We start from the raw sequence: 16959 nt of genomic DNA on the forward strand, positions 1-16959 counted from the left end.
TATATTACTGTTTTATGCTGTGAGTGCTCTTCTTGTACTATACCATTAAGACCTCTATATCTCATAGTATCTTCAAAGAAACTAACTATAAATAATAATTTGTCTTCATTTTATTCTTCCTCTCAATTTATCTTCCAAAATATATACATAATACTTCTGAGGACTGTCCAATGGCATGCAGGACAAACAGGTGTAATACTTCTTTTCCAACACCAAAAATGATAGGAGAGAGGATGCTAAATCATAAAGACACAACAACACAACCAGTAACTATTATTTTCCTTTAAATTACTTGGGATGGGGATCCAACTGAAGTGAAAATTATAAACATTTAACTAATCTGGTACAATTTTTAAATCCTCTTTCAAGACATCTTCCTCTGGAAGGTAAAAATTATCACCTAAATTTATTGCCAAGAAATTTCAAAAGTCTTTGTAACTCAGGTCAGAGTGAATCAATATGTTTATCAATTTTATTTATACTTTCTATTTACAAAATATTATTCTCTGGGGCTCTGCCAACAACCCAGGAATGAGTATAAAAACAAACAAACAACACACAAACCAACAGCAGAGGAACTATCATATATTAAATACCTATAATACATCAAGACTTATTCTGCACCTTTTTACATATGATCATTTATCTTCACAACAATGTCACCAGATTGGTACTTTGCTTTTGTTTTATAACTGAAAAAGTATTTCAGAAAACAAGATGATACTTTCTAGGCCACAATTTTATAGCTGAGACTTGAATCTCATGGCAAAACTCATGTTTATTCTTCAAGAAATAAATATACTTGCCCTAGTGTATACAGATTTGAATTGGGAGGGGTGGTGGCATTTCTCAGACTGGTAACCTCTCCATGATTTCTCACAACTCAACCAGTCATCCATGCTCCATAAGTCATTGTCTCAGTCTTGGAACTAATTTATCTGCATCTGGAAATGTATGAGCTCATTGAGAAGCCAGTATTCCCCATCCTCACTTGCATTGACTTCAGTTCATCTGCTTGTATATTTGTTTGACTTTTTCTAGTTCTTCTTGCTTTCTAGTTGTGCCATATCCTCAATCCGTGACTTCTTTCTGCTATCATTGGATGCCATTCTATGTACAACATTGCTAATTGACCCCGAGGAACAGAACAATTGGCAAGCCATCAGACTCATCAACTATATCCTTTCCTTGGGAACACTTGGGAGATGATCAGATGATTCCAAAACTTGTAGCACAGATGTGCATCCTTAAGCCCAATAGCGTTTTGTAGACCACACATCTTCTACTTTAAAACAATTTTAATATCTATGCAACAAATATAGTTAACAACATTAATTCCCATTAAAATCTATAGGCAGTATGATGATATGTGCTTCTATTTGGGGTGTATTTTAGAAGCTGTATACTTAAAGTTGATACAAATCAGCAAATCCTCCCAATCAGTTCACCTTTCCAGAAATATAATCATAAAGCATGTTTATGTACAGAGATGATTGCATTCCCTGTGGACTATTGTTCTAAAAAGTTTGGAAGTCTGGATGTTCTAACGCTTCTCCATCTATTGTGTACAACTCCTTGGAGAATAACTTCTTCCAATTCATCACAATCTGGATTTTCTCATTACATAAAATACTGTTCTCTGAAGTGTTATTATGTTTGATTTCATCACATACATCTTTGAAAAATTGGCTTTGGCCAAACGTTTTTCTTGAAAATATTAATTTTCTTCCACACTATAAATCAATTTGAGAATAACCATGTGCCTGGATAAAGTAAACAATAAAGCAATGAAAATAGCAAAATATGTACTTCAATAAATGAGCAGGAGAAATACAGCCCAGAGAGGAAGCCATGATATGAGAATGTAAGAACTTAGAGATTATTTCATAATGCAGACCGAAAAATTAAGGACAGAAAATATGAAATGGCTCATTCAAATTTGTTAGCTGAGCCACCATTAGAGCACATGGGATGGGAAAGCTGTTTACCTATGCACCATCCTTGTTTTTAAGACTCATTATGCATTTACATTACTTGGAGAGCTCTTAGTTATCTTGGTCTCATCATTAAAGATTTTGATTTAAATCACTGGTGGTGAGATAAATATTTGTATTATTTTAATTGTGTGTGTGTGTGTGTGTGTGTGTGTGTGTGTGTGTGTGTGTGTACTTGCTCATTGAGGTCAAAAAGGACATCAGATCCCTTGAAATGTGATTTATGACCTGGATGCTGGGAACCAAACTCTGTTCTTTGGGAGAGCAATAGGGCTCTTAACCACTGAGTCATCCCTTCAGCCCCAAACATTTGCATTTTTGAAGCTGCTTTTCTTGTTTCCACCTCAGCTGTTGTCCCAAGAATAACAACTACCAAACTACATAAGGCAACTCTTTAATGTTTTAGACTTAAATCATCATCTTTGAAACTGCAGTGGATATGCTCATTCTACAGAAAGAGGCCAAAAAGACCTTTGCTTGGTGGGCATGTTGGAAGAGATGCTACATATATTTATGAGAGGTCTGATGTGCTGCTGCCCATGACCAATGAACAGCCTTATGCTTAAGGGTAAAGAATTTCTGGTTTTCTGAAATTCCATATTTAAGGGTATTATTTTCTCTTTGGAAAACATGCTTCCAGAAGTTGTCACTGAATCTTTTTCTCCCTAGTCAGGCTCTGAAGATTGTGTTCTGTTCATTTGTGTCAAAGCAGTCACCAGAATGCATGGAAGATTTGACTGTTTGTTATACTACACTGCAAAAAATATGAGAGAAGAAATGTTATTCATGTTTTCAAAATTTAGTACCTTATCTGACAAAAAATAGAAGCCAAAATTATCTGTTGAAATGAACTGAATTTGTATTTAGAAGTCCAGATACTAAAATACAAGTAAAAATGGAAAGAGTGGTACTAAGTGGACTGAAGGATGGTTTCCCCTAACTTCATATGGAAAGATTAGATTTATTACATTCTTTTACTAGTAACTTTGCACATGTAGTCTCATTTCATGCCCATTTTAGGGTGTTCTGTACAAAAGTAAAAGTAAAAAAACGACAACAACAACAACAACAACAAAAACTGATGCTCAGAGAAACTTAATATCTAATCTGTCCCAAATCACAGGGGTTTTAAGTGTTACAAGAAAATTCACTCTGTTTTTATAGCCGTGCAAACTCTTCATGATTATTCTTCATAATTCTCTTCTTATCAAAAATATTTATAAATTACATTCCCCAGAGGAAAGGTGCAGAGAAGGGAAATAAGGGAGAGAGAGGAGAAAACAAGATACAAATGATCTAGTAATTTCACAACTGGGTGTGTAAAATGAAATGAAATCAGCATGCCAAAGAGACATCTGCATTCCCTTGTGTATTACCTCATTATCCAAAATAGTTAATATGTGGAACCAGTCTAAGTGCTCATGAACACATGAATTGATAAAGAAAATGTGAAATATATGCACAATAGAGTATTATTCAGCCACAAAAGGTATGAAACCCTGTCATTTGCAGTGAAGTGGATTGAACTGGAGATTATTATTTTAATACAAATATTCAAACACATAATTAGAAGCACTGCAGGTTTTTAAATATGTAGAAGCCAACATATAGATAGCTAAAGAACCCTTCCAAATATTGGATATTAAGAGTGAAGTGGCTCAGACTTGATCAGTGCATGTCATTGTATGTACATATGGAAATGTTACACAGCACCCCACAATAGTCACAGTTAATTAATCTTGATGAACATTATAATATGAGCATGTGCTCCAAAATGCATGTTAGTGTTTTAATCCTCAACATTAATAAAGTGTTCATGAAAAGCCAAATGAGTAGAATATGATTAAGGTATAAGATTTAATGGTTATTTAGATGGAGGATGGATAAGGGGTACTGAAATGTCAACTTCTAAAGTTTTATAGTATAGTGAAGAGGCTACAGTTCATTCAAACTTACTATGTTTGTTATGATGTTAAAACATCAGTTTTCTCCCACTGTCGTCCATGTTGTTCATGCAGATCTCATCCATTTCTCTGTCATTGGGCGATCCCTGTTTCTTTCCTAGGGCCCCGTTTTCTAGGTAGCCTCCCTGGAATTGTGTAGCAGTCTAGTCATCTTTGTTTTACAACTAGTATCCTCCTATGAGTGAGTACATACCAGGTTCGTCCTTCTGTGTTTGGTTACCTCACTCAGGATGATTTTTTTCTAGATCCATCCATTTGCCTGCAAACCTCATGATGTCATTGTTTTTCTCTGCTGAGCAGTACTCCATTGTGTATATGTACCATATTTTCTTTATCCATTCTACAGTTGAATGGCATCTAGGTTGTTTCCAGGTTCTGGCTATTACAAATAATGCTGATATGAACATAGGTGAGCAAATGCCCTTGTGGTATGATTGAGAATTCCTTGTGTATTTGCCTAAGTGTGCTACAGCTAGGTCTTGGAGAAGATGGATTCCCAATTTTCTAAGGAAGCACCATATTGATTTCCAAAGTGGCAGTACAAGCTTGCACTCCTACCAGGAGTGGAGGAGAGTTCCCCTTTCTCCATATCCTCTCCAACATAAACTGGACGAAAATGGGAGTAATGAAGGGCAAGGTTTGAGGGAAAGAAAGCTTAGGGGAGCAGGAGATCCGAGCTGGATGAAGAACAGAAAGGGAGAACAAGGAATAACAGACCATGATAAAGGATGACCACATGAGAACAGGAGTAGGCAGAGTGCTAGAGAGGTCCCCAGAAATCCACAATGATACATCCTCTGTAGACTGCTGGCAATGGTCGAGAGAAAGCCTGATCTGACCTAGTCTGATGATCAGATAGCCAAACACCCTAACTGTCATGTTGGAACTCTCATCCAATAACTGATGGAAGTGGATGCAGAGATCCTATGCCAGGCCCCAGGTGGAGCTCCAGGAGTCCAACTGTTGAGAAAGAGGAGGGAGGGAATGTAAGAGTATGAATTGTTGAGACAAAGATTGGAAAAGCACAGGGACAAATAGCCAAATGAATGGAAGCACATGAATCATAAAGAAAAAGCTATGGAGCCCCCAACTGGAGCAGGCACTCTGGATAAGTGAAACAATTGAATAGCTTGATCTGTTTGGGAGGCACGCAGGCTGTGGGATCAGGACCTGTCCTTAGTGCATGAGGTGGTTGTTGGGAACCTTGAGCTTACACAGGGACACTTTGCTCAGCCTGGAAGGAGGGGACTGGAACTCTCTGTACTGAATTTACCCGGTTTAAATGAGTCCCCAGGGGAATCTTTGCCCTGGAGGAAATGGCAATGGAGGGTAGGGGCTTGGGGGGAAGGTAGGGGGAGGGGTGGGAGGGGAGAGTAAAGGGGAACCCATGGCTGATGTGTAAAATTAAAACACAAATATAATAAATTAAAAAAAGAAAATTAAATCATAAAAAACCTTCAGTTTTGGGAGCTGAAAAGATAAATCATGAATCCTATGATTTCTAATTAGATAAATATAAACTGACTGTATATTGAAGTATTATATTGTACTTAACAGATAATGTACAACTATTATGTGTTAATAAAAAAGGCAAATGGCAAACAGCTCATCTAAAACACAAGCAAAAGTCTTTAGTAGACCTTCTCCTTGTGATAATGTAAAATGACTAATAAGTACAAGAAAGGTACTTAATATTGTTAATGATTACAAAATGGAAATGAAATAGTGAAATACCACTGTTGACACCTAGTAGGAGGGTAGGATTTAAAAGGCTGCAATAAGCATCCACAGGGATAGGGAAAAATTAGAAACATCAAGTACTGATGGCAATAATGCAAAATATACAATTACTTTAAATAGAATTTGGGGGTTGGAGAGAAGGCCTTATGTACTTTAATGATAAATAATGTTCTCATGCTTCAAAAGAGTTTTCTATGCATCATCACTATGCAGAACCTGGATCCCTGGAAATTGGACTTTACAATCACTTTCTTGTTTTGAAGTAAAGAATGAAAGCTAAGGTAAATCAAGGTCCACAGTGAATGATATAAGCTCTCCTTTTGTCCCAGTCCACTCCTTTGTATGTACCTAGATGGCAGATGGCAAATTGTAGTGTCAACAAAATCTGACCTATCATTTTCCATGCAAATAAAGTTTTATTGGGGCTCTGCCACACCCATCCATTTCAGTAGTCTCTCGTTGATTTTACATGATTTATACCCATGTTTTAGAAGTTATGATAGAGATTATCTGTCTACAAAGCTGGAAATATTTACCTTTGCAGTAAAAGCCTATGAACACGACCATAGATTGCAAAACCCATGTCCCTCTAATGCATGAAGATAAATGCAGTGTGGGAATGGTATTCTCTTCCTACATCAAAGTGTCTGATACATAATCAGTGCCCAATAGATTGTCAATGAATGCCACCCTGAGCACTTTCCAGTACACCACCTTTATATTCACAGTTGAGTAAAATGTTTAGATACACTACTAACCCTATAGTTGAGGGGGATGTCTAAATCATGAAACATGACCAATAAAATTGGGAGAGAAAGCTTCCCAAGAAGTCACTGTAGTCACAGCAGAGGGAAACTATTTAAAGTTTTCTACTATGTAGTGCCAGACAAAGGGAAATAGAAGTCAATTTTTACTAAGCAATTAACACAGTCAAATCACAACAATCCTAAGCCCTTTTCTGGTTATTAGGAAAATCATTACAGTGGTACTGGTTCACTAACTTGCTCACTGTTTTCCAAAAAAAGAAAAGAAAAGAAAAGATAAGAAAGAAAAAGAAAAATCTTTGCTTTTCTTGGAGACAGTGGTTTTTGATGGTTGCCTATAACTCACTATGTATCTCCAACTTAGTACAATTTTCCTGTTTCAGCCTCTGGAATGTTGGAATTACAGGCACCATCATGTCCTGCTATGGAAATCTGTGGACCACAAACATCAGCAATATCACTTGATGTCCTTGTGAAAAAAAAGAATAATTGGGGGTGGTTCATAAATAAGTGTTCCAGTGGGAAAATTTTGTTAAAATGACAACCTAGAAGATGTAGGAATTACTTCAATGACAATGAAAAACTACTCTAGCAAGTACACTGATAAGACCAAGAACAAATACAAGAGGAGATGGGCAGAAGTCAAGGCAGAAGTACATACAACAAAATAAAGAGCAATACAGCATCACCAGAACCCAACCCTTCTCCAACAGCTAGACCTGAACATCACGGAATGGAAGAAGAAGAAGAAAACAACCTTATAAGTAACATCATGAAGAGGCTAGAGCCTTATATAGAAGAAATCAAAAATAAAGTAGAGGAGCAGACAAACAAAAAAATGGGAAGAATGCTATAAAAAAAACTAGAGGAAAGGACAATTAAAGCAGAAGAAAACAATAAGTCCCTGAAAGAAAAACATGAAAAAGCAAGGGAGAAAATCCAAGACCTGAAGAGGCAAATAGAAAAAAATGAAGAAGACACTAGCAGAAGAAATGTTGGAAATAGAAAATCTGAGTAAACAAACAGGAACTTCAGAGGTAAGTATAACCAACAGAATGCAAGAGATGGAAGAAAGGATCTCTGGTGTTGAACATAGGGTAGAAGATATAGATTCATAAGTCAAAGAAAACACTAAAACCAACAAAGTCATGACCCAAAATGTCCAAGAAATTTGGGACACGACAAAAAGACCAAACCTATGAATAATAGGGATAGAGGAAGGAGAAGAATACCAATTCAAAGGCATATATTTAACAAGATCATAGTAGAAAACTTTCCCAACTTAAAGAAGGAAATGCCTATGAAGATGCAAGAAACCCATAGAACTCCAAACAGACTAGACCCCCCAAAAATGTCCCATAGCCACATAATAATTAAACAACTAAATGTACAGAATAAATAAAGTATATTAAGGGCAGCAAATGAAAAAGGCCAAGTGACATATAAAGCCAAACCCATCAGAATAACACCTGATTTCATGACGGAGACTTTGAAAGCCAGAAGGACCTAGAAAGCTATAATGCAGACACTAAGAGACCATGGATGCCAGCCTAGACTAATATACCCAGCAAAATTTTCAATCATCATAGATGGAGTGAACAAGACCTTCTAAGACAAAACAAGACTTAAACAATACTTATCCACAAACATAGCCCTACAGAAAGCACTAGAAGGAAAATTCCAACCTAAAGAAGGCAGATACACCCATGGAAACACAGGAAATAGATAACACCACAGCAGTAAACCCCAAAGAAGAGAAGTACACACACACTACCACCAAAAAATAAAAAAAAGCAACAGGAACGAACAATCACTGGTCATTAATATCCCTTAATATCAATGGACTTAATTCACCTGTAAAAAGTCACAGACTAACAGAGTGGATATAAAAACAGGACCCATCTTACTGCTGCATACAAGAAACACACCTCAAATTCAAAGACAGACACCTCCTAAGAATAAAAGGCTGGGAAAAGACTTTCCAATCAAATACTCTTAAGAAGCAAGCTGGTGTAGCCATCCTAATATCCAGCAAAATAGACTTCAAACTAAAATCAATCAAAAGTGATGATGAAGGATATTACATACTCATCGCAGGAAAGATCCACCAAGATGAAATCTCAATTCTGAACATTTATGCCCCAAACAGAAGGGCAACCACATATGTAAAAGAAACATTACTAAAGCTTAAATCACATAAATAACCCCACACATTAATAGTGGGAGACTTCAACACCCCACTTTCACCTCTGGACAGATGGGCCAAATTGAAACTTAACAGAGACATAATGGACTTAACTGATGTTATGGCTTAAATGGACTTAATTGATATCTATAGAACATTCCACCCAAACATAAAAGAATATAACTTCTTCTCAGCACCCCATGGAACCTTCTCTAAAATTGACCACATACTTGGCCACAAAGCAAATCTCAACAGATACAAAGTTGAGAACAATACTCTACTTCATATGGAAAAACAAAAAACCCAGAATAGCCAAAAGAATCCTGTAAAATAAAACAACCTCTGGTGGAATCACAATCCCTGACCTCAAGCTCTACTATAGAAGTACTTTAATAAAAACAGTTTGGTACTGGCATGAAAACCTACATGTGGACCAATGGAATCAAATTGCAGGCCCTGACATTAACCTGCACACCTATGAACATATAATTTTTGACAAAGATGCCAAAAATGTACCATGGAAAAAAGAAAGCATCTTCAACAAATGGTGCTGGCATAACTGGATGTCAATGTGTAGAAGGCTGCAAATAAATCCATATCTGTCACCGTGCACAAAACTTAAATCCAAGTGGATCAAAGACCTCAACATAAGTCCAGGTACTCTGAACCTGATAGTAGAGAAAGTGGGAAGTACTCTTGAATGCATTGGCACTGAAGATCACTTTCTAAATATAACACCAGTAGGACAGACACTGAGAGAAACAATCAATCCTTGGGACCTGTTGAAACTGAGAAGCTTTTGTAGAGCAAAGGACACAGTCAACAAGACAAAGCTCCAGCCTACAAAATGGGAAAAGGTCTTCATCAACCCCACATCTGACAGAGGGCTGATATCCAGAATATATAGAGAACTCAGGAAATTAGACATCAAAATGCCCAACAGTCCAATTAAGAAATGGGCTATAGAACTAACCAGAGAATTCTCCACAGAGGAAGTTCAAATGGCTGAAAGACATTTAAGGAATTTCTCAACATCCCTAATTATCCGGGAAATGCAAATCAAAACAACTCTGAGATACCACCTTAAACCTGTCAGAATGGCTAAGATCAAAAGCACAGAAGACATCTTATGATGGAGAGGATGTGGAACAAGGGGAACTCTCCCCCACTTCTGGTGGGAATTCAGGCTTGTACAGCCACTTTGGAAATCAATATGGCGCTTCCTTAGAAAATTGGGAATTCATCTCACCCAAGACCCAGCTATAGCACTTTTGGGCATATAACAAAGGAATGCTCAATCATACCAGAAGTGCATTTGCTCAGCTATGTTCATATCAGCTTTGTTTGTAATAGCCAGAACCTGGAAACAACCTAGATGCGCTTCAACTGAAGAATGAATAAAGAATATATGGTATATATACACAATGGAGTACTACTCAGCCGAGAAAAACAATGACATCATGAGGTTTGCAGGTAAATGGATGGACCTAGAAAAAATCATCCTGAGTGAGGTAACCCAGACTCAGAAGGACAAGCATGTTATGTACTCACTCACAGGAGGATACTAGATGTAAAACAAAGATGACTAGACTGCTATACAACTCCAGGGAGGCTACCTAGAAAACGGGACCCTTGGAAAGACATGGAAATCACCCAATGGAGAGAGGGGAAACTGTAGTTGGAATGTATTATATAGAAGAAGAATGCATTTTTAATAAAAATTTTTAAAAGAACTAGAATATTTTTAAAAATCAAACATAAAATTTAAGAATTAAATGGTTTAATGGCAGAGAACATAGAGCAGAATATAAGATTAGTACACTTGAAGCCAGTTCTAAACTAAATATTATGTAACAACATGACTGGATTTATAGTGTAGCTGAAGAATACTTGCCTAACTTGTGTGAAGCTCTGGGTACAGGAATTATTTGACTATAAACAAATTTATAAGAGAGAGAGAGAGAGAGAGAGAGAGAGAGAGAGAGAGAGAGAGAGAGAGAGAGAGGGATTTAAAAATGAAGTATAAAACAAAAACTAGAATATAAAACAAAAACTAGAATATAATGATATGGTCAAAATACATGCACATTATGACTTAGAAATAATAAGAGAGAGAGGAACTATTGAACAAAACATACTTTCCCAGGTATCATATGCCTTGTCTTAAATAGTAGAAGCCAAATTAATTTAAAAAAAAAACTCACAATAGTTTTATCATAGTGAAGTTGTTAAGTATCAGGAATGAAGGGTCAATGAAAATAATGAAGTAAAAATCTTCAAAGCATCCATGGTGGGGAAATGATATATTATCTTCAAAGAAATAACAAGAAACTGGAGAGATGATGTTCCAATAGAAATTATGAATATCAGCATCAATTCAACAGTGTCTTTAAATGCATTAGAAAATACTTCTGACTTAAGTGTGTAAACCTAGATCTACTGCAGTACATTTCTTAGGCAAACAACTTTAGTAATCACAAACAGTAAAATTCAACAGGGATATAGGATCTGTGGCAAGACAGTCTCCAAAGGCCCAAGAATGCTACACAGGGTGAATTAAATCTCATCTGCACATGTCCCATTTTGTAGCAAACCTAAGCAGGTTCAATATCTCTCCACTCTAAGCTCTATGGCTTGGACCAGATTGGCATTTTGATTGCAAATATTACAGGACAATTCACTCTATGAGTAATTAGGACATGGTTCAGGAAGTTCTAGACTCTTCTTCTTGTTATCTCAGGATATATGCTAGCATTTCTGAGAATTACAGCAAAGAAGAAAAAACACACTGCGGTAGCCAAGATAATCTAGAAACCTGACATTCTTGAATGATATTTCATTCTTCAAAGTATTTGCAATTGGAGATGAAAGTGATGCTTTCTTATATTAATTATAGTCCTAAAGAGAGGTGGAATTACTGAAAGTATAATCCCATTGGTATATCTTTTGAGACAGGGTTTCTCTGTGTAGCTTTGTGCCTTTCCTAGAACTCGCTTTGTAGACCAGGCTGGCCTCGAACTCACAGAGATCCTCCTGCCTCTGCCTTCTGAGTGCTGGGAGCTGAATCCCCAGGGGAGTCCTTGCCCTTGTGGAGATGGTAATGGAGGGTGGGTTGGGGAAGGATGGGAGGGGGCCAGGAGTAGGGAGGACAGGGGAATCTGTGGCTGATATTTAAAATTAAATCAAATTATAAAATTTTAAAAAGGCATGTGACACCACCACCCAGCTCCATTGGTATGTCTTAGCTTGTTACAGCATTGATCATCTTGTGAAATTTAATTCTTGGTAACCAAAATGTGAGATCATTCAAAATATTTGTGGCTATATACTATATTAAGTAAAGAGAAAATATTCCAGGGGAGTTGAATAAAATAAGACTTTTCTAAATAAATGCTGTTGGTCAATTTTCTTACTTTGGTTGTAGTAAATTTGTATAAAGTTTATGAATTTTGATCAAATTTTACCCATTAATCAAATCTACCACTTTATAATGTGTAATAAATTACATTAATTTGAAAAGGCTCTTTATCCTTATAATCAGATGATTTTGTGAGGCCAAATCATAGAAACTTCCACTCCATTTTATGTGATGCTTGGAATTGAACCCAGGACCTAAGGAATGTTATGTATATGGTCTATTACTAAGGTACATCCTATCCTCCCATTATTTTTTTTTAATTCTATTTTATTAACCTACATTATATAAGATCATTTTTACACAAATATGGTGTACTTAGGGCATATCACTCCTCATATCCATTTTTTGATAGATTTGATTATCACCTTGAAGAGGGCATTGCTTACATGGCCGCCCTGACCTACTCTACAAAGTAAATGTCTAATATTTCAGAATACTCTAATTCTATGGAAAGCATTTTCTAATTTGTTTTTGCTCTTAACTTAAACTATTAACAAATGAATTTCAATTATAATTTAACTTCATTATTTATTAATAAGCATATGTAATGTACTAAGACAATGCTAATGTGCTGTAGAATAATCCTCTTGTACACTGTAAAGATTTGCCATTCAAATTGATTTAATAGAACGTTGATTGAGCTATGCAAAGATGGGATATACTGTGTGTTATTTATTTGTCTTTAATTTTTTTGATGGCTAATGAATGAATGATAACTACTGAGAGACATTTGATTATGAAAGCTTCTAAATTAAACCAATCTACATATTTTAAAAATATCGTGACTTCAAAATTTAAGTCAAAAGATATGTTGCTTTGGGAAAGAAGTTCTGCTTTTATTACATCAGGAAATGAGAGGCTCTGGATTCATTCTGGGTTAAGAAAAATCAAGTTTGATTGAGGAAGACCCCCTGAAAAAATCTCCGATGGGAATGGATGGCCCAATTGTTCCAACCTTTCAGAGTACAGCTGTTGAAGTTTCCTCTGAGTTCTGCATCCAGAATAGCTTCAAGACAGCTATCTGAGATAATCCAGCCTCACAGACTACTCCACAGGGAACTTGACCAGAATCCTAAATTTTCTCAGGGTCCACCAAAGATTACCAGCATCCCCAATCAACAGGAAGCAGTCTAGAGAGCTATGTCCACATTCCCCAAAATAAATTATGAATGTTTGTCATTGTTTAGGGGGGGTTAGTTGCAAATTGTTATAGATAACAGTCAAGAAGAAAACCTAAACAAAGGATATTAGATTCAGAATTCTTATTCTGAAAAGAAAAGGAGGGATATCAAAATGATAGCTTAAAAGGTTAGATTATTGAATCTACTTCAATCCAAGAAACAACTATTTACATTGGTGTGGATTTTAGTTTATTGATACAAATTTAAAGTTAATTCTGTTATATTCTATGTATATTTCTACTCTTTATTAGGGTATTATGTTTATGTAGCTCATTTGAACGTGCTATATATAATGAAGAAATACAGATTAATAGTTATCTATAATAGCAAACTTATAGTCATGTTAGATACATTTCCATAGTCATACAGAGATATATTTCAGATAGGCAATTGTCAAACACTTCAAAGACATACAAGATATGGCATTTAAAATGTTTTAAGAAATTAGACTTTTCTCAACAGTGAAACACACCTGCTCCTGGCAGCACCAATTACTTCAGAAAGGATGATGTACATTGAAGAAACTCCATATGGAGTTTGTTCTTCATGACAAAAGCTAACCATGTGACAAAAGAAACTGCCCTTGACTCAATTGCTGAGAGTTACTGTCCAAACTGGACGAGCAGGATGCAAAAATTGACTTCCAAACTTATATCAGATTAGATAGGACAGTTCTTCAGAATTCCCTGCTTCACAGGAAAGTCTGTCAGATATGCTAGGCCCATAAGCCAGAGTTGGATGGCCCAGTGTTACAGAGGAACTGTTACAAGGTGTCTGTTCAGGCAGCCTGATGTCCCTGTCATTAGGTAACATTTCACCCTTTTGGGGTCTTTCATAGAGTTGAAGACTAGATAGTTATAGCTTTCTTTTTTATGATAAAAGATAAATTAGGAACAAAACTTTGGACTCACTAAGATATGATAGATAGCAGAATATTTTCTCTAATTTTGCCAAATACAAATAGACTGGATATTGTAACTGTACGTCTTACTTGATAACTGTTTTTGTTGTATATAATCTTACTATGTTAAAGTTAAAACCTTCCATTTTAACTAGACAAAAATGGGAAATGCTGTGGAATGATCCTCTTGTACACTGTAAAGATTTGTCACTCAAATTGGTTTAATAAAATGCTGATTGGCCAGTAGCCAGGCAGGAAGTATAGGAAGGGCAACCAAACTAAGGATGATGGGAAAAAGAATGGTGGAATCAGGAGTCACCAGCCAGATGTGGAGGGAGCAGATGAACGTGCCATGCTAATAAAGGTGCTGCCATGTGGCAGAGCATAAAGAAGGAATAAGGTTAACTTAAAATGTAAGAGCTAGTTAGTAATAAACCTGAGCTATTTTCCGAGCATTTGTAAGTAATATTAATCCTCTGAGTCAATTATTTGGGAATAGGTGGGCAGGAGAAAAACATCTGATTACATTAACCCAATAGTAAATAAAATAGCTCTCTTTATTTTCGTATAGGTAATTTCTGGAATAGACACTGGTTTTAAGGGCAGAAGGTTCTTGGGCAAGCAACTTGAATTCTGATATTCTATTTTCTTTAAAATGAATAGCAACTGTAAGAACAAAGCTAATTATTGTGTATTCTCTACATTTCTAAACACAGTTTAGAAATTAAGGGAAATTTATACACACAAACATTCAACCTATAATGTTGTGTATATAATAATAGAGCTAACTTATAATGTCATTTGAATGAAATAAATGTTATTGGATTGACAGAACCTGAGTAGTAATATTCATGATGCTACTGCAATGGAAAGAGAACATTTATGGTATTCTCTTAAGCTGTTATGTCTGGTTTATAATGAACATCTCAGAATAAGTAAAAGACCAGACTTTCAAGTCTTTAAAGAACCATTTGCCTGTATGTATCTGTGTAAATTTGAAAAATAAATTCCAGCTGCACAAAAGGAAACCCAAGAAAAAGAAAACTAAGCAAGTAGTGTGTTAACACTGAAAGATTTTAAGGGCCATTTTTCGGCTTGTTAAAATATGGTGTCTGTAAATTTACAGAGTAATACATCTATACCATAAATGATTACCAAGATCTGCAAAGACGTACTATACCTTTGTGCTCTGTCAGTTCTGGAAGAGAACAAACACAAGGACAAGGTAGAAGGTTTGGTTCCTATTTGTGGTGTGCCTTAGCAATTTTTGCAAGTATCAGATCCTTTAAAAATACTGGAGCTATCAATGTAATGATGCCCAATGATGTTCTGCTATCCTCATAGATTGGTGCCTATCTCAATTGCCATCAGAGTGGCTTCATGCAGCAACTGATAGAAACAGATGCAGATACCCACAGCTAAGCATTAGATAGCTCAGGGAATCTTGCAGAAGATGGGGAGGAAGGATTGTATGAGCCAGAAGGGTTGAAGACAACACAAGAACACAGCTAACAGAATTAACTAGAGCTCATAGGGACTCATAGAGGCTGAATCGACAACCAGGTAACCTGCATAGGACTGACCTTGGCCCTCCACACTATGATAGAGTTGTGTATCTTGGTCTTCTTGTGGGACTCCTGACAGTAGGAACAGGGCCTGTCTCTGACTCCTTTGATAGCTCTTGGGACCCTATTCCTCATACTGTGTGGTCTTGTCCAGCCTTAATATGAGGGGAAGTGCCTAGTCTTATGGCAACCTGATATGTCATGTTTGGTTGATATCCATGGGAGGCCTGTCCTTTGCTGAACAGAAATGGAGGAGGAGTGAATGGGGAGGCAGAGGGGAAGAGAAGAGGAAAGAGGAGAGGAAGGAGAGTAAACTGAGGTTGGGGCTTAAAACAGAAATAATAATAAAATCATTAAAAATACTGAAGCTGTATTTGAATTCTGGGTGTATATTCTTTTTCCAGAGACAGAAAGTGGCAATAATAAAACAATGAAACAATTAGATCCTGGTCCACTCTGGAAGTACCCTGCTCCATTATTCTTGATGATTTCCTTGTCTAAAGTCTTTCTAAACATGGAATTATCAACTCATAACTAGTATTTTATCTATATGAGAACTTTTAAGACTTTTCAGACAGTGGAATGTAATTTTCAAGCATACTAGATATAGAATGTAACAATTGTAGCTGCTGGATTCATTGCACAGCAGACCAATGACAATGTATTGTCCCCCATAGGTGTGTGGTTAAGTGGAAGCTGCTTAGAGATCCAAGTCAGGTAGGCTAATCTGAACACGTATGAACAGTCTCCAAAATCAAGTTTCTATTGGTCAAAGGCCTTGGATTCAAACAATAAATCATTGAGTATAAATATTTTAAAAATTCTTTTTAAACGTATTAACAAAATCTTCTATCTGGTATGCAGTGCATTTTTTGTAGAATGCTACTATATCCCAAATCTCAATTCTAATCCCATTATTTAGCACATATCTTTCAGTTTCCTATTCCATATTTGGAGCAGTAAAATACTGAGTACTTTTCTACCATGAAATCAATCATTCACACTAGACACAGGTGAAGACTATTGGTTTTGTGCATGCATCTCCTCTCTGTTTTCTTTTAAACACTTAACCATTGGGAGTATAATGGTCTCAGGGGTGTAACAGAGGAAAATTTGTGGAAGTTGATCTTCTCCTTCCACAAAGTGGGGTCCACACATTGAACTAGATTGTTTGCCTCGGTAGCAAGTACTTTTAAATGCTGATCTTACTCATCATTCCCCTCTTCACTCTTGACAGTCAAAATAGT

The sequence above is a fragment of the Onychomys torridus genome, chromosome X (genome assembly GCF_903995425.1).
Source record: "Onychomys torridus chromosome X, mOncTor1.1, whole genome shotgun sequence".
Lineage (NCBI taxonomy): Eukaryota > Metazoa > Chordata > Mammalia > Rodentia > Cricetidae > Onychomys > Onychomys torridus.